The following is a 20,223-nucleotide window of genomic DNA, read 5'->3' on the forward strand; positions in this document are numbered from 1 at the left end:
CCAGAGGGAATCAGGGATGACCTCCCCGGACTCTCCCAGTGGTCACTAACCCCCTCCCACAAAAAAAAAACCCACTTTACAAACTTTTTTCCAGCCTCTATGCCAGCCTCAATTGCCGTACCCACCTCTATGACAGCAGAATGTGTTCTATCCTGTGACAGCCTTTCCCTGGTTCTGATGTGGCTCTCGGGTGAGTGTGACACCTTTTCTGTTATGCGCACTGAAGAGTCACATCAGCAATGAATTGTGGTGGGTGAAGGGTATTGGGCTCCGTGATTCCAATAGCTTGTGGCAAATGCTCACGATGTTGGTAGTTGGTAGGCTCTACTCCCACGGTGCTTTTCCCCATGCTTACTGGGTCAGAGTGTGCCCAGTTTTGTTTCTGGTAGTCCATGAGGTAGTGGCCATTTTTGTAAGCCAGTTTTAGATCTATTTCATGTGTTAGCCACGTTAGAGAACTTAGTTCTTCCCTTGAATGTGGCTGAAAGAGGGCATTGTACAGCATTCTGCCAGCTCTGACCTACTGCTCCTCTCAGTACCAGCGAGACTCTTTGCCAGTGGGGCACAACCTCTGATCTGCAGTTAACTGTGAGTAAACATGCTTATTCCAATAAAGGACGTTTTCGGAGAGATTAGACTTCAGGTGTCAACTGCTGTGCCAATGTTATATAGCAGCAACAAGTCCTAGAGGCCTGCGTGTATGCAGGTCCCTGGAGCACTTTTAGTGGGTACCGCAGTGCACTTCAGCCAGGCGGACCCAGGCCCATCCCCCCCTACCTGTAACACTTGTACTGGTAAATGGGAGGCCTCCAAAACCCATTGTACCCACATGCAGGTGCCCCCTTCACCCCTAAGAGCTATGGTAGTGTTGTACATTTGTGGGTAGTGGGTTTTGGGGGAGGGGGGTTGGGGGCTCAGCACCCGTGATAAGGGACCTATGCATGTGGGAGCGTTGTCTGAAGTCCACCGCACTGACCTCTAGGGTGCCCAGTTGGTGTACTGGCATGTCAGGGGGGCTAGTGTACTACAAATTGTGGCCCCTCCCACGACCAAATGGCTCGGATTAGGACGTTTTTGAGCTGGGCATTTTTAGTTTCCTTTATCGCTAAAAAAAACAAACGCCCAGCTGAAAAACATCCATTTTTTCAAAAATACGGTCTGTCCCGCCTCTTCACGTACCTGCTTTTGGACATAGACGTCCATGGAGATAGGCGTTCGCGTTCGATTATGCCCCTCCACATAAGCCAGACTTGAGGATGGAATCTTGACAGGCTGGATTGAATGAACTGTCTTTTCTATTTAAGAAAGAAAAAAGAAAGAAAGGGAAATGGGACTTGATACACTGCCTTTCTGAGTTTTTTTGCAACTACATTCAAAGCGGTTTACATATATTCAGGTACTTATTTTGTACCAGGGGCAATGGAGGGTTAGGTGACTTGCCCAGAGTCACATGGAAATGCAGTGGGAATTGAACTCAGTTCCTGAGGCTAAAAGTCCACTGCACTAACCACTAGCCTACTCCTCCAAACAGTGAAGAACACAATCCAGAAGCAAAGGTGCCAGAAGAACATTTCTCCGAATATGATAAATTTATTTTTCATATTTTACTGGCAGCTTATTATTGTTATTAATTGATGTAAAATCCAAGCTCAACATGTGTTCTTCTGGCACCTTTGTTCCTCAGTTACATTATATTTAGATTCAATGTTCTTGGACGCATGTGCCTTCCAAATACTGGATCAGAGTTGTTGGCAAAGATCTCATTAGGTTATTCTTATGAATCCACAAGAAAAATCTGTATTCTGCTTGTGATTTTAGCGATGCTTAATTCACACCAGTAGGTGCCACCATTGCACAGCAAGTCACATATCCTCTGTGGATAAAAATACACATTTATTAAACATGTATTAAGTAAGACTAAGAACCACCAGGGCGCTGTCTATGGATCTAATTGGTTGTTATTTTTTTTTATCCCAATGGAATAAAATCATGTAACTGAGCTACTTCCTCCCTTTTGTCTAAAGCCTCCTTGATTGCAATGATGCTAAGTCAATTGCATTCTACAAAGTCGTCTAAATGTACCATTGTGCAGTTTTATTGCAGAGTAAACAACATCATAAAGCTACTTCATCTTGTTAATAACCCATTCTTCTTCTGACCTAGATACTGCTGGTTTTAATTTTACTAAGCTGTTGTAGAAAGCAGATCGATATTTTGTACCTATATTTCCTTTTTCATGCATTCTGATACTGAGGGATACATATATATCTGGAGAAAGTAAGTAGAGGAAAGATGTATTGTTTCATTTAAACTTGGTGCTTATTGAATCAGAAAAACTGCAGTATTGAGGCTTCTATTATTATGCATTAGAAACTGCTCATGGTAGCAGTTTCATACAAATCCTTCCTTAATGCACAAGTGCTCAGTTCAACCATTTAAATAAGGTTTGAAAGTTTGCAGCAAGGAAGTTATGACATAAAGAATTTTCTGGAAGCACCAGGAGCAGTGGCTAGGTGAAGGAAAATTAATTTATGGCTTAAAGTTATTTAAACAAAAATTCATCTTTAACAGTTTTGTGGTCAAAGGATCTGGATTTTTCCAGGTGTAATACAGTTAATGCAAGAAAGGCAAAAATAGTTTTTGATAATGAGAGATGAAGTAAAATAATTGGGGTATCTTTTCCTTTAGGCTATCTGTGCAAATGCCAGATATGTTATTTGGGGGTTAAGTATGTTTTTTAATGTCCCGGAACAGCTGAGATCCTGATTGGATTTGAAGAAAATTTCCAGTGTAATTGTGCTATCTGATATGCTGACTAATTAATATATGTGGGTTTTATCACATTAAGTATCCTGTTTACTAAGGTGCGTTAGTGTTTTTAATATGCCTACATTTAGTGTGTGAGCTAGCCATGTAGGCGCCTATAGGGATATTGTAGGTTCATACACAGTTAATGCGCGTACATGGTTAACGCGTGTTAAAAAATGTTAACACGCCTATAACGTGGCTTAGTAAACAGGTCCATAAGACTGTTTCTTTGATATCTATATTCTTTTCTTTTCTCCTAATATTTTATTCACTCCCCCAAGTGTTGGTGGTCTAAAGAAGATTATTATTTAGTTATTTCCTGTATTATATTTCTACTATATGGTTATTTTACTCTGTATTTCAGGTACAAGCGGTTGTGCTTGGCTATTTGTTTTGAAATGTATTAATTAAAAAAATCCCAGTTGAAAACATGAGTGAAACATGAACTATATACATGTACAGTACTGATTAAGCATGAACATGAATGTAATCAGGCTATTACTGATTTTTATCCTATGGAAATAGCCCCATACTTTCATCACCAACAAAATCTTGCAATATGTCATTTTATTTTCTGAATGTTTGTGCTCTAATGAAATAAGCATACTTAAAATGAAATAACATGTTTTATTTTTGCATGGATAATTTGATGTTAGTGTGAACTTAAAAAATGGTGCATTTAAGTGAAAAGAAACTCAAGAAAACAATATAAAGAAAACACAACTAACTTTCCTGCACATTTCCTTATCCATGAGAATACATGTAGCTCCACCCCTAGGCCCAGTGAATACTGATGCAGATTTGACCTCGTCAAAGGCTGAGCTTTCTTCATGAGATATTTGGAACGTGTTAACCTGGACTGCGAGGTTTTGATTGGCATAGGAACCCTACTTTGTAATTTATCTTGGAGACTGTGGACAAATTAGATGAGTTGGGCAAAAGAGTTATTGCTTATGATAAAGCTTTGAAATCCTTAAGGCTGAAGTGGATACTTTACAAAAGGCTGGGACAGCAGGAATTAAGGACTTGCTATTTTTTGTATCATAAATTGGAGGCATTAGAAAACACTTCCAAGTCAATAACTTGCATGTTCTTAATTCTCCTAGATTCTCCTTAACTGTTAACCCTGGATGTTGACTCTATTCTCATTTCTCATTTTCATTACCTTTCTTCTTCTATTGTGGTAAAAATTCAGGTGAGTGCCACAGATGTAGTAATGTCTCCAGCTGAATTGGACTTGAGTGTGTGTATTTAGAGACATCTCAAGAAGAGTCTTCTGACCTTAACTCAGTGTTATATACTGAGTCTATTCAGAGAATTAAATCTAGGGCTGCTATTAACAAGAGAAGACTCTGATCTAGAGAATGACACAGAGATAAAATTTGTCCCTATCCCTGCCCCGTCCCCGTGGGTTCTGTCAATGTCCCCACCCCATCCCCGCAGGCCCTGTCTCCATCCCTATCCCACCCCGCAGGCCCTGTCTCTATCCCCGTCCCATCCCCACAGGCCCTGCCTCTGTCCCCGCCCCATCCTCACAGGTTCTGTCCCCATCCCCGCCCCATCCCCGTGGACTCTGTTCTTATCTGCAGAAGCCTCGAACACTTATGATTTTATACGTAAATCTTTTTATTAAAGTATAAAAAGGAACAATATGCTGTGCAATTGTTGTTTATAAATCACAAATAGAAAACAAGAATAACAATGAGCAACTATAATCCCACCCCCACCCCCACAACCACCACCCTATACCCTTCCCTCCCCAACAATAGCTGACTTCTACTACCCCAAGAAATTCTAATCCACCCTGTTAAAAATCTGTGGGTGAATAAGTCATCAACTATCTCAGGATTCAGTCTAGCTCTCCTGTCTTCCACAGTCCCTCCTGCAATAGAAGATGTCTTCTTACAAGATGTGCTGATAGCAGGCTATACAGGACCCCCCATGCAAATTTTGCTAACTGTGGCCAGCATGTTTGCTTGTTTTTCCAAAAAATAAATTATTGTCTGCATTAATTAAACATAAATAACAGTCCAGTTCATTAACAGGCTTCAAAGTAGAAAGTGGCAAGGGGACAAAGTTTGTGCCCATCTTCTTTATGGGATCTGTCCCTGTCCCCACCCCATCCCCGTGGGATCTGACCCTGCCCTGTCCCCGTGGGATCTGTCCCTTGTCCTCATCCCCACGGTTACCGCAGGTCCCCGTCCCCGTGTCATTCTCTACTCTGATCCTTAATACAATTCTTCATTTAATGCAGTTGATGACAAGATGAAACAAATCACTTACAGTTACATTGAGCCAGATTAGGGTTTCTGTATGTACAGAGTGTGTCTGTGAGAAGAACTGTCAGTGACTGGTAATTGAAATACTGAAACACAGCACCAATAGTACCATAACAACTGCAAACAGGTGAAAAAATCACTATGTATTACTACCCTGAGAGGAAAAAATAAGCAACAATTTACTGCCTGAGCATGAAGAGTTCAAGCTCTTTACATGCTGGATCTATAACAGCTACCATCTCTCTCTCAATTTACCTCAAGAAAGCAATGGGAGGAAGGGGGCAATTCTGCTTTTCCCAGAATGTCCAGAAGCAGGCAGCATCAACAAAGCTCCAAAAGGCACTTAGAGCAGAACACAGGTGTTCCTAAGGCCTAATCACAGAGAACCTCAGAAATGCAGTGATTTGGTCCATCATACACAGCTTAATAATTATACAGACATGTAATCTTTTACATCTAGACAACACAAGCTATTCCATACAATGGGAGCAGAACAAATAATTTTCTATAAGAAGGGGGTGTTTGAGAACTGATTCAACATGGAGGCTTAGGAAAAAAAATCTCCGCCTTCCACCAAAGAAATATACGATTTACAGCCTTAATATCCAACTTTGTTCTTGCAATTATAATTACAGTTTGTCTGTTATATGGCCAACAACAACAAGCAGTCCAAAACTGAAACTACTTCTGTAATGGAATCAGTTACTGAGCAATTAAAGCCAGATCCCTCCTCTACTGGGAAAGCAAGTAAGGTACTGACAACAGCGGAAGCCTTGCTGCAATTAACGATCAGCTGCAGCAAATTTCTAAACTGCTTGTGGATAGCGCTCTGATATAAAAAGCATCAAGACTGACTTCTCCCACATAAATATACACTTTTCAGCATTTTAGAATAGATTGGAGCAATGTTTAAGCCACATGGAAGACCAAGCATATTCCTGCAGGAAAACAGTTAAAATTATGTTAGAGCCGCAAACTGTGATTAAAGATGCAGGTAACAGAAACAGATATAATAACGTAAAAAGGTGCAGAGAGTTATATAACCCAATCACCCAATCACGGATGAATTTCTCCCCAAATTTCTAAAACTAAATTTCAAACACCCCTTCAAAATATAAAGAGCACGTGCCACTGTGTCCCTTCATATATGGGCAAATCTCTGAAATCATCATGGCCTCTGGTTAAGAAAATACTGTGTTTTCTACCTACAAGTTCTTAAAATATTGCAAACTGCCAAATCTTCTCAACAATTAAAATGAAGGAGATATAACATTTCTATTCTACCCAATTTTACTAAATACACAGTGGACATACATAGAAAGCTTTTGGCTCTCGGGTCAAGGTACAGCCTTTTATCACCTGCAAGCATGAAAAGTTAAATGTGGAGAGTCATTTTTGATGTGACGTTTAAACGGCAAAATAAACATTTATCGGAAAACTTTTAAAAACTGAAGTTTTTCTGATATTCAAAAATACACCAAAAAAGCATTTTCAAGAGGACATAATGAAAATGTCATAGACGTTCAGAGATAAATGTTTCTGCCAGTTGAAAATACACTTACACAAAATGTGCAATGGTGATACTGGACCCCGCATTGAAAAAACGTCTATGACAATGGCAGGATATTCACTCCATGTGCAAAATATGCATATATACCTCTGCACATGGAAGAACATTCCTCATTGTGTACAGCTATGTCTCTGCACAGAGAGCCCAATTTCTCCAATTTGACTCAGCACCCAAGGTAAGGGAGCTATGCACCTGGGAGCAATTTCTGAAGTCCACTTCAGTGCCCCCTAGGGTGCCCGCTTGGTGTCCTGGCATGTGAGGGGGGATCAGTGCACTAGGAATGCTGGCTCCTCCCACTATCAAATGGCTTGGATGTGGTCGTTTTTGAGATGGACGGCCTTGGTTTCCATTATCGGTGAAAACCAAGGTTGGCCATCTCTAAGTCCAGCAATCTTAACATTTAGGTCGACCATCTCTAAGGTGGACTTAAATGTTGAGATTTGGCTGGCACTGACCATATTATCGAAAAGAAAGATGGATGCCCATCTTGTTCGATAATACGGTTGGCTCCGCCCCTTCCCGGGGCCGTCCCCGGAGATTGGCGCCCTTAGAGATGGGCGTCTCCATTCGATTATGCCCCTCCACGTTACTACATCCTCCAGCAAAGAATTCCAGAGCTTAACTATTTGTTGAGTGAAAAATATTTCCTCCTATTTGTTTTAAAAGTATTTTCATGCAACTTCATAGAGGGTGTCTTTTACAAAGCTGCGCTAGCGATTCCTGCATAGTAAATGAGAGAAAGTCCATAGAAATTGAATCAGCTTCCTCTCACTTGCAGCACAGGAATTGCTAGCGTGGCTTTGTAGAAGAGGCCATGAGTGTCTTCTAGTCTTTGTACATTTTGAAAGAGTAAAAAATTGATTCACTTCTACTTGTTCCTCCACGTGCATGTCAACTGTGTTAAATCCTGCCTCCTGTCAGAGAAAAATGAACCTCCAGTGAATCCGTCAGTCTGGAGTGCTGGCAGCAATGGATAAAAAGTGAAGAAAAGACAGATACAGTGGTGGAAATAAGTATTTGATCCCTTGCTGATTTTGTAAGTTTGCCCACTGACAAAGACATGAGCAGCCCATAATTGAAGGGTAGGTTATTGGTAACAGTGAGAGATAGCACATCACAAATTAAATCCGGAAAATCACATTGTGGAAAGTATATGAATTTATTTGCATTCTGCAGAGGGAAATAAGTATTTAATCCCTCTGGCAAACAAGACCTAATACTTGGTGGCAAAACCCTTGTTGGCAAGCACAGCGGTCAGACGTCTTCTGTAGTTGATGATGAGGTTTGCACACATGTCAGGAGGAATTTTGGTCCACTCCTCTTTGCAGATCATCTCTAAATCATTAAGAGTTCTGGGCTGTCGCTTGGCAACTCGCAGCTTCAGCTCCCTCCATAAGTTTTCAATGGGATTAAGGTCTGGTGACTGGCTAGGCCACTCCATGACCCTAATGTGCTTCTTCCTGAGCCACTCCTTTGTTGCCTTGGCTGTATGTTTTGGGTCATTGTCGTGCTGGAAGACCCAGCCACGACCCATTTTTAAGGCCCTGGCGGAGGGAAGGAGGTTGTCACTCAGAATTGTACGGTACATGGCCCCATCCATTCTCCCATTGATGCGGTGAAGTAGTCCTGTGCCCTTAGCAGAGAAACACCCCCAAAACATAACATTTCCACCTCCATGCTTGACAGTGGGGACGGTGTTCTTTGGGTCATAGGCAGCATTTCTCTTCCTCCAAACACGGCGAGTTGAGTTCATGCCAAAGAGCTCAATTTTTGTCTCATCTGACCACAGCACCTTCTCCCAATCACTCTCGGCATCATCCAGGTGTTCACTGGCAAACTTCAGACGGGCCGTCACATGTGCCTTCCAGAGCAGGGGGACCTTGCGGGCACTGCAGGATTGCAATCCGTTATGTCGTAATGTGTTACCAATGGTTTTCGTGGTGACAGTGGTCCCAGCTGCCTTGAGATCATTGACAAATTCCCCCCTTGTAGTTGTAGGCTGATTTCTAACCTTCCTCATGATCAAGGATACCCCACGAGGTGAGATTTTGCGTGGAGCCCCAGATCTTTGTCGATTGACAGTCATTTTGTACTTCTTCCATTTTCTTACTATGGCACCAACAGTTGTCTCCTTCTCGCCCAGCGTCTTACTGATGGTTTTGTAGCCCATTCCAGCCTTGTGCAGGTGTATGATCTTGTCCCTGACATCCTTAGACAGCTCCTTGCTCTTGGCCATTTTGTAGAGGTTAGAGTCTGACTGATTCACTGAGTCTGTGGACAGGTGTCTTTCATACAGGTGACCATTGCCGACAGCTGTCTGTCATGCAGGTAACGAGTTGATTTGGAGCATCTACCTGGTCTGTAGGGGCCAGATCTCTTACTGGTTGGTGGGGGATCAAATACTTATTTCCCTCTGCAGAATGCAAATAAATTCATATACTTTCCACAATGTGATTTTCCGGATTTAATTTGTGATGTGCTATCTCTCACTGTTACCAATAACCTACCCTTCAATTATGGGCTGCTCATGTCTTTGTCAGTGGGCACACTTACAAAATCAGCAAGGGATCAAATACTTATTTCCACCACTGTATGTGATAGATTCCTTTCTGGAATCTGATTGATTTCAGAAACGGAAAAAAGCTCTCTAACAGTTAAAATGGCTAGGGCTGCAAAGAGTGTGCAATTCCACTAACAGGATTAGAACATTGCAAAATCTCAGCATGCTTTTAAACAAGCTGACAAGTTGCCACAGAGAAAATGTAAGTACAGACCCCACAAATAAAGTGTGAGGTCCTCTAGCCAATCAAGGAAGGAAATAAATGTGTTTGAATTCATGAATGAGTTTAGCTAAGGGCAAAATCCATTAAAATTTTGGTAAATATCCAAACGGCTCATACAGAGAATTTAAATAGAGATAACACTTCCTTTCATTTTCATTTTTAAGTGGCTAATGATATAATCCAATTCTAGTGTTCCTGTGAAAAGGCATACTTACAGCAAAAGCTAACAGAATAGGACATCAGTGTAGCTAGTCTTTTTTTAAGTCTGGATAGTAGGCAAAAGAAGAACATTTTAAAAAAGGTTAGACAAGAAGGCGGGACACAAACCCCAATCATTCTATAACTTGGTGCCTAAGTGTAAGCACCATTTACATGCTCAAATTATAGATTCTAGCACTTATATAGGTAAGAGTACATTTAAGGGGGAAATTCTCTAAATTGTGTGCAAATTTCTGCATGCTAAATTGCATGCTGTTGTGAGATGCCCATGCAACTAAATTAGCTAATGAGCCAATTAGTGCTAATACTTGGGTGCTAACATTCAATTATTGGTGTTAATTGGCAACATTTTTTATTTGTGCATGCATCTTGCTATGCGCTATTCAATAAAGATCAGTGTGCAAATTTTATAGCATGCAACTTAAAAGGGGACATGGCCATGAGAAGAGCATGTGTAGTCCACAATCAAGAGGCAAAATAAATCCATAGATCCAGTACAACAAATAAAATGTTAGGTATTAGTAGGAAAGGAATGGAAAACAAAAATGAGGACATTATAATGCCTTTGTATAGCTCCATGGTGCGACCGCACCTCGAATATTGTGTTCAATTCTGGTCACCGCATCTCAAAAATGATATAGTGGAATTACAAAAGGTGCAGAGAAGGGCGACAAAAATGATAAAGGGGATGGGATGTCTTCCCTATGAGGAAAGGCTAAAGTATCTAGGGCTCTTCAGCTTGGAGAAAAGATGGTTAAGGTGAGTTATGATAGAGGTCTATAAAATAATGAGTGGAGTGGAAAGGGTAGACGTGAATTGTCTGTTTACTCTTTCCAAAAATACTAGGACTAGGGGGCATGCAATGAAGCTACAAAACAGTAAATTTAAAACAAATCAGAGAAAAATTACTTCACTCAATGTGTAATTAAACTCTGGAATTCATTGCCAGAGAATGTGGTAAAAGCAGTTAGTTAGTGAGGTTTAAAAAAGGTTTGGGTGGCTTCCTAAAGGAAACTCCATAGACCATTATTAAAATGGACTTGGGGAAAATCCACTGCTTATTTCTGGGATAAGCAGCATAAAATGTTTTGTACTTTTTGGGGATCTTGCCAGGTATTTGTGACCTGGATTGACCACTGTTGGAAACAGGATCCCAGGCTTGATGGACCTTTGGTTTATCCCAGTATGGCAAAACTTATGTAAAAAACAAGATGGATCCCAAATGAAAGTCAGGTTTATTAACACAGACACCTGATGTGGCCACATTTTGCCCTAAGGCTGTGACAGGGATAGTGCTAATAGGGAATTACTCAGAAGTGTTTCTTTTATTAGCCAGTTTGGATACCTAAAATTAAAGTGGTAAAGCTACTTCAGATCCACAGCACAGAGTGTCACAGAATTACCCCCTGATGCAGCCTTCAGGCAAAACGTGGCCACCTCTGGTATGTGACCTTCATTTGGGATCTGTCTTGTTTTTTGTTCTTCAGGAGCATGGGTGGGTCAGAGCATTCACTAAAGATATGCACAGTATTACTGAATACCAGGGATCTATGCCTAAATTGTGCACCAAGATTTACACCAGGTTTCAGTTGGTGTAATTCCTCACACCCAAAGATGGGCACAGACCCAAACACCACACACTGTCCAACCTGTAACACCTATTATAGAATACCAATTGGCTCTGATTTTTTAGGATGCCAAATTTTCAGTGTCATTTACTGAGTCCAGCCCTTGACGTGAGTACATGCTAGGTGCATGCTCAGTGCTATTCTATAAGTGATGTATCCAGCTTACTTATTTCATGAATGCAAGGGGGCATTTAGAAGGGAGGAGTGTGGGCAGGGCATGGGAGGAACCAACATTTATGCACATATCTTCAAACATAATGTAAGTTATGTGCTAAAATGCCACATTTAGGTGCAGACATTTATGCCTGCTATGGATAAGGCATTAGAGGGCACACCTAAATGTAGAGCATAGATGTAACTTAAGTTAGTGTAATTTATTTATTTGTTACATTTGTATCCCACATTTTCCCACCTATTTGCAGGCTCAATGTGGCTTATATAGTACCATAAAGGCAATCGCTAAGTCCGGTAGAGGACAAGTACAAAATATGTTATGGTGGAATAGGGAAGATAAGATTCAGGCACGTGGGGTTAAAGGTAAGGAGGGTATGATAATGTCCAATACGATCATTGGTAGTGAAGTGTTGCAGAGTTGAGGCATTTAAGTTGGGTTAGTCGGGTATGCCTTTCTGAATAGATGAGTCTTTAATGGTTTTCTGAATTTTAGGTGATCGTAGATTGTTTTCACAGCTTGTGGCAGTGTGTTTCACAGTTGTGTGCTTATGTAAGAGAAGTTGGACGCATGGGTTGTCTTGTATTTAAGTCCTTTGCAATTTGGGTAGTGGAGATTCAGGTAAGTCCGTGATGAACTGGTACTATTTCTGGTTGGGAGATTAATCAGGTCAATCATGCAACCTGGGACTTCACCGTAGATAATCTTATGGACCAGGGTGCAGGTTTTGAAAGTGATGCGTTCTCTGATTGGAAGCCAGTGCAGTTTTTCACGGAGTGGTGTGGCGCTTTGGAATAATGTTTTACCAAATATCAACCTGGTTGCTGTGTTTTGGGCTGTCTGGAGTTTCTTTGTGAGTTGTTCTTTACATCCCACAAAGATTCCATTGCAGTAATCAACGTGGCTTAGTACCATTGATTGAATTAAATTATGAAAACCTGGGTAGGTTGGGATTACTGAAAAGAATGAGCCCTAGTAAAGAGTCACTGGGGGGAGTGACTGGGAGGTCCCTGGGTGGGAGGAAGCCCAGCTCATGGGAGGGTGTCACGACTGTGGCCGTGACCTCTCCCAGACTTACCTTATCTCTGGGGGTCAGCTTCTGTGCTGGCTTCTGTTTCTTCTGTCTGTGTTGCTAGAGCTGGCTCTGTGTCTGTGGGCTGGCTGCTCCCAGCATGAGTCTAATTGCTTTACTATACTGCAGCTGTGTGTGTAACCTGAGCTAGCTCTGCCTCTGTGTGCTGGTTGCTTCCAGCGTGGCTCTAATTGCTCTGCTATACTGCACCTGGGTGTATTGAGCTTCTCTGTGGTTCAGTTGCTCTGTGTTTCAGTATGCTGGCTGCTGGTGTCTGGTAGTGGTGACATCATCAGGCAGGGCCTTGATAAGGAAGTGGTGTTCTTTCCTTCAGGGCCTTTGAAACGTTGGCATTTGCATTTGCACTTGGGCTTGCTATAGGGCCAGGTCAGTGTTAGTGCAGTGTGCACTTTTGACTTATGTGTTTTGCTTCCCCGCTTTTCCCTTGTAGCTCCCCTGCTTTCCCTTTGGGTGTGATTAGAAGCACTGCTAGTTTGCTGTTAGAAGAACTTCTGGTTTTGGTGCTGTTAGAAGCACTCCAGTTTGCTGTTAGAAGTACTTCTGGGTTTTGGTGCTATTAGAAGCACTTCAGTTTGCTGTTAGAAGTCCTTCTGTAGTTTGGTGCTTAGAACACCTGTGTTAGTTAGTGCTGTGGTGCACTGCTGTAACGTGGTGCTTAGGTAGCTCCTTTATTTGCTTATGTGTTTAGCTTCCCTGTTTTTTTTCCTTGTGGCTTCCCAGCTTTCCCTTTTGGTGCTTTGAGAAGCACTCCTGTTAGGTTAGTGCCTAGGGGCACTCCTTTTAGGTTAGTGCCTAGGGGCACTCCTGTTAGCTTAGTGCCTAGGGGCACTTCTGTTAGTTTAGTGCCTAGGGGCACTCCTGTTAGCTTAGTGCCTAGGGGCACTTCTGTTAGTTTAGTGCCTAGGGGCACTCCTGTTAGTTTAGTGCCTAGGGGCACTTCTGTTAGCTTAGTGCCTAGGGGCACTCCTGTTAGTTTAGTGCCTAGGGGCACTTCTGTTAGCTTAGTGCCTAGGGGCACTCCTGTTAGTTGAGTGCTTAGGTCTGTTAGTACTGTTAGGAACTCTTCTGGTGGTTTACTGTTGGGAGCACTTATGTCAGTTTAGGATTTAGGAGCACTTCTGATGCAAGCCTGTTCTAGTATCCTGGTCCCTGTGTCACCCTGTATCCGGTAAGTCCTGCCGGCCACTCAAACCCAGGGGCCCAACCCTTGGGGGGCAGTGGCTAAGTGCAGGCGAAGCTGTACAGACCAGTCCAGTGTGCTCCAGTCTAGTGTGCTCCAGTCCAGGGTGCTCCAGTCCAGTGTGTTCCAGTCTGGTGTGTGTTCCAGTCTGGTGTGTTTCAGTCCAGTGTTCCAGTCCTGTGTCCTCCAGTCCGGGGGATTCCAGTCCATGTGTTCTGGCTCACTGGGCGGTGCCTGCAGTCCCTGCCAGTGCCGGTGTGCTTGCCCAGTGTTGGTTGGTGGGTTTTGCCTGCTGCTGTCGCTCCTCGTCAGCAGCCAAAGGGCTCACGTTTGCTCCAGAGCCCAGCCCCGCGGGCTCTGAAACTGAGAACCTGACAGAGGGTTTATGGAATAAAATAAAGAAAGATAGTGCCCATGTTGGGGTGACAGCTCTGGAGTGAGATAGGAGTTAATAAAAGTAGTTGCATGTGAGAGGACATGTTTTTTTTTTGGCTGTCTGAAAATCCCCTGCCAATACTGTAGATATGGTGGAGAGAGGGGAGTCTTGTTGGAAGTCCTGTAACCTTTGGTTGACAAGGGGGGGGGGGGCTACTATAAAAAGTTGCAGCCGGAGGATTAAGAGCGCCACAGGTGTGCAGAGAATTGTCCCAGCCCAGGAGCAGTGGGATTGGAGCAATTGAGAGCTCAGCCCCAGGTCCAGGGTGGATCTAAAGAGGGATCACCACTGGAGTAGGGTCAGACAATGAAGGGTCTGAGCCTGCTAGAGATAATTTGACTGAGGAGAAACCAGCCTTTGGGATTCAACACTGCTTCCCAGGGTAGGCATGAACAGGAGCAGTTGTCTATATGTAAATAGCCTTGAAGTATCTGTCTACATACACCCATGAAGATCATGGTATAGGTGTTCCCCATGGAATGACAGAAGTTGGAGATTAAGTTATAATAGAGTGCTGCAATCAACTGTGTTGCAAGTAAACAAAGTTGTCACCTGCTTGTTGCAGAAGTTACAATAAAGGTTCAGTTCATTATTAAGCCTTTGGAGTGCTGTGCGGTTCCTGGACTGAAGAGCTGAGTGGAACCCAGAACTGGTAATGTGTCTCCCAAACCCCTGGATTGCTATTCTGGACCACTGACCCACTCCCAGCTCAACTGCAAGTGGACTGGAATTGAGGTGTGTGGTAAGAGTGGCCCATGTGAAAGCGAAGATTTTGTTGTCTGAAATGAGAGAGATAGTGAACTTTTGTGGCCCAGGTCCAGAGCTAGAACCAGGTGAGATCTGGGTTGCACTAGTATTGTATAATGAAATCTTGGCACCCAGGTGCAGTTATAAAATTAACACTCGGCATGCTTGTGGCACATAGTTGTAGAATTGTCTCAGAGAAACTATAAAATGTAAGTAGGGGTTATTCTATAAAAAAGTGCTAACAGTTAAGTGCCTGTAACACACATAAATGTTTAGAATGATGGCATATAAATGCCAACATTTCGTCTAAATGCTATTCTTTAAATATGAGCTTAATTTATAAAGCATATGTTTTACATGTGGATGAACACATGGCTGGAGCCTGTGTGGGATTCCCACTTATGTACATGCTGTAGTTTATAAAATACTGTGTTTTATTTTTTTTATTTATTGCGATTTCTAACCACCTTTATGGAGAGATTGACAAAAGGCAGTGTACAATTTAACATAAAATTTTCAATTCTGTTAACAGCATAACAATAGTAAAGTGACCAAATATAAGCGTACATAAAATCAATCAGATAAATTTAGAAATGACAAATTGAACCCTAATAATAGCACTAACATGATACAGTATCAGAAATATATACATTTAACAGCACTGTTGAACAATTATCTAACAGAAATATGATAAATATCAGGACAATACAAATGATAACATAATAGCAAGGAAGAACCGTCAAATAACAGAGATATGATGTTAATGCTATTCATACATTGCAATGAAATCTTATTATGTAGCCAAGAGGGAAAGTGCAGCTGAGATACATAGATAAGAACAAGACAAGTAGTACAGAGTCAATTGGCATAAATAGATGGATGGCTAACTTAAGGCAAATTATATGTACAGATGAATAAGATATAAGGAGCTGAACTAGAGAATCTGTAACTTAGACCAAGTGCAGAATGAATGGATAGTCAGTCACCAAATGTATTAAAGGCTTCAGAAAAGAGATTTACTTTCACCTGCTTTCTGAAGAAGAGGTAGTCTTGAGTTAGATACAGGCCCTCTAGTAAACATGTTTCAGAGTGAGGGGGCTAATCCTGAGAAGAAGAATGGGTGAACTTACCACCTCCTATTTAGGAGGCATTAAGTGCTCCTGCATTATCTCTGTTATCCATAATCATAATGCACGAATCATAAACAGACACCTTCCAAAACATATCTAAGAAATTAGTAATGTGCGGGTTAATGCATTTAAACAGGTAAAATACAATAAAACATTAAAAGCTTAACATCTTTTTAGTAAAATGACTCCTTAGCTTCTGTTTCCTGGTTGGAGTTTTGCTTTCAGTCATCCTTGTGTGCACTTTTGTGCTGATGTACTTCTTGGAGGTACAATGACTTTAAGATTTACCTTGAACAATCCTGCTTCTTGTCTTGGTCTAGGTCTAATATTCAAGCCTCAGGTGTCCCTGCTAGAGACTCTGTGACAAACAAACTGGCCAAAGTAAAAGCTGAGTCAGTCACCTCAATTAAAAAAATTTAAAAAAGCTGATAGAACTCAGCTAAACTGAGTCTAACCTAAAAAGAAATGGCAGGCTTCTTTTCAGTCTTAATTACTATCATGCACAAAAGCCAACCTTGAACCTGTGACTTTTGAGTCAGAAGATAGAAACTTTCTAGGCACCAAACAGTATTTGGAGAAGATTACTTCACAGTATATTTACGGATGGCTCTAACCCAAGTCCCTGAGGAAAGATTTTCTGAAACCCGCGGTGTCGGGCGTTTCCAGGGGAAGCCAGCTGATGGGTCGAAAATTATGATCTGAGAAGTAGTGAAGCTCTTTTGTCGATATCACTTTCAAAGATAAGTTCACGTTTTGATTTATTAGTGTATTAGCAGCACTTATCACATAGGCCATAGCACTTTAAAAAAAAAAACACAAGAGTTACCCGATGAAAGAAGTGCTATACCACTTGGCATAACAATACATTGCCTGAAAAAGTGGATATTTGTCTGAGGGCACTCTTCAATATTAAAAAGTAACCACTGAACATAAGAAGATACTTGAAGTATTTGGTTGCACAATACTTATATATGAATATTTGCATATATGAAGAAACACCTATAACATAGTGTGGGGACTGTATTTTTCTGATTTATGCCTATGTTTCAGCAATTTGTCCTCGTTCTAGTTTTTGCTTAGGAATATATGGGCATCTCTAGTGTTTAGCGCATGCTTATTTTTTATTCTGCACTAAAAATTGTAACTTACCTTTGTAAAAGGACTCCTTAGGCACCAGTATTTACACCTGATTTCAGCAGGTCTAATTGCTGAGGCCTTAAGTGCCATTTATTCACTTAGCACTATTCTTTAAAAGGTGCAGGTCCTGAACGGAATAGCATTCATCACTTAAATTTTTCAGTGCTGATTTTTTGGTTCCATTTATAGAATCTAGTCCAAAATGTTTAATCAATTTCTATGAGGTTATTCCTCCTTCAGCACTAACAATATACAGTTTTAGCATTTCACCACCTGAAAGCAAAAGTCTCATATGTGCAACTTTTGCTTTTAATGAGATACTGAAATATATGTATAAAACCATCTTGAATGCCTAACTATTTTGACTTCTGAAAGTCCATATCTCAGAAAAAAAGAAAATTTGATATATTTATTATATAATATCAGATCAAATCATTTCTTGTATACCAGTAATATCCCCTTTCCAGGGTTCAGTGCGGTTTACATTCTAGGTGAGACAAAAGCTGATAATGTTAGTATGAGGTATGAGAACAATTGTAGTGTAATGCATGAAACCAAAAACATTATAAAAAAGGATAATGGATGAGATTGGGAGTGGAGTGGAGAAGTGGCCTAGTGGTTAGGGTGGTGGACTTTGGTCCTGAGGAACTGAGTTTGATTCCCTGCACAGGCAGCTCCTTGTGACTCTGGGCAAGTCATTTAACCCTCCATTGCCTACCATATTGAGCCTGCCATGAGTGGAAAGCGCAGGGTACAAATGTAACAAAAAAAAAAAAGAAGACAATGGATTCTTATGAAGCAGCCTTTGGGAAGAGAAAGGAGAAGGCCAAACCAACTAGGGAGGCCAGCAGGTAAGAAAGGATTTTAGCCCCTTCCTGAAGCTAAGGTAGCTGTTTTCTATTCTGATGACAATAGGTAGAGTTCCATATTTTAACTCCAAGTACAGGGAATAGACAGCTGAAAATCTTCTGATAAGCACATTAAACTTCACTTCTCATTTTCTCTGTTTCACATCCAATGCATATACTACAATTTTGCTTTCAGGTGGAAAATGGAAGAATTTTCTCGTTTGCCCATCCAGTTTCTCAAGATATTTAATAGATCAGTCTACAATTCCAAAGCTATAAAGCGCATAGATGTATTATTCCATGATGTTGGAGCACTTTTCAGTATCATTTTTCCCCTGTAATGTTTTTACAGACCTTTTCTCTCAGTAAGTAATTTATGCTGGATTGCTGCTCCTACATGAATTCTTAGATATTTGTATACACTTTCTTGTTCAAGCATCTTTATGTCGCAGTCATGAGTCAGAAGGATATTTTAGTTTTAAGGAAGGTTGCCTTTGCACATTTGTCCAAGCCAAAAGTCTTCCTAATGCCATTGGAAAAGCTTTTTGTTACACTGAGTTGTTCCACTAGGTTTTGATCATTGGGACTGTAAAGCATCATGTCATTTACAAATAGTAAGTGTTATATTACTTCTTGATCTTTACTGTTTTTTTGAATTAAGGCTAAGCCTGTAACCCAAAGGGTTAATAGTAACATAGAAGATGACAACCATCTGTATGGTCCATCCAGTCTGCCCAAGAAGATAAACTCAAAGCACAAGATATGATGCGATACTACATATGTATACTTGATCTTGATTTGTCCTTGCCATTTTCAAGGCACAGACCATAGAAGTCTGCCCAGCACTGGTGTTGTTCTCCAGCTACTGAAGCTGAATCTATCCAACCACAATCAGGGCACAGAACATAGAAGTCAGCCCAGAACTGACTTTGCTTCCCAATTACTGGTATTTAAATTATTACTGGAGGAGATGAGTTTAAAGTCTTCTGTTAATGCAGTTGGTTTCGGTTTGGTATTTTAAATCTCTCTATTTTAGTAATCTAAATCCTTTGAAATGCAGACACCTCTTCCTGAAGAGACTTTATTTTTTTCTTCAATATATAAGGAGAAGCTGTTATTATTTCTTCTTCTTTTTTCCTGGACCTTCGACTTTTTGGTAGAATTTTCTCAGTAAACTTAATCTGCTATCTTCAATATTCTGCAGCCTTGTATTACTGGTCTAAATATAGCAGGCCAATATCAATCAATTAAAGACCAGTGGTCACCAAACAGAGAACTTAGTGAAAAATGTACCCTCAAAACAATTAGTGGAAATAATGGCATATGAGTAACAGGAAGGAAAAGGTCTCGTAAAACTCCTAGTTTCTTCTCCATTAATTCTGCTCCTTCTCATATGTCCCAATTCATCTCTGAATCTGAGGAGGCAGTTCCTCAGTCTCCACTGCCAGTTCCTGAATCTTCTGAGTCCACCCCTTACCCTCCTCCTTTCTATACCCTCCTTTCTGTATAAGAGATGAAGTGATCATGATAACGTATGCAAAGTGCCATCCTAATATATGGAGCAATATGGCTGGTACCCAGGGGACAAATGTGGTTCACAGGGATGAACAATAAAAGGAGTAGAGTGATCAATGTGACACTCCCCAAAAAAAGATGTCTGCCTCATATAAGTAGAGCTGACTGATATTACCAGATATTCAGTGCCACTGTACAGATATTGGCTATGCTAAATATCTAGATAAGATAGTTTTAGCTTTGGAACTTATCCAGATAGTGACAATATTAAGGGGGGACATTTATCAACCTGTTGTCAAGCTCTGATATTTCTAAACAGCATCATTACATCTATATCTATTTATCCATCTATATCTACCACTCTGTCTATATGCAAATATGGAAGCCCTCACAGTTAAGCTGTGAGGGTGTTAACATTGACTGAAGCCAGGCAGCCAGAAGAAGAAAGGAAAGGGGGGGGGGGAGTTGCAGGAGGGAGTTAGTTTGGAAGTAGTTAGTGTTTAGGTTAGCAACAGGAAAGGGAGAAAGGGGATTGGGTAGGAATTAAGGGATAGGATTGGCTGGAAGGGAAGTGCTAGGATAGGGAAGATTTGGGCGCTCAGAATTAGTTTTTAGTTAGGTAGGAGAGGGTTAGGGTGAATAGGAGGGAGTGAAAGAGAAGTTGGGGGGGGTTTAAAG

This window comes from Microcaecilia unicolor, chromosome 1, assembly GCF_901765095.1.
Source record: "Microcaecilia unicolor chromosome 1, aMicUni1.1, whole genome shotgun sequence".
NCBI lineage: Eukaryota > Metazoa > Chordata > Amphibia > Gymnophiona > Siphonopidae > Microcaecilia > Microcaecilia unicolor.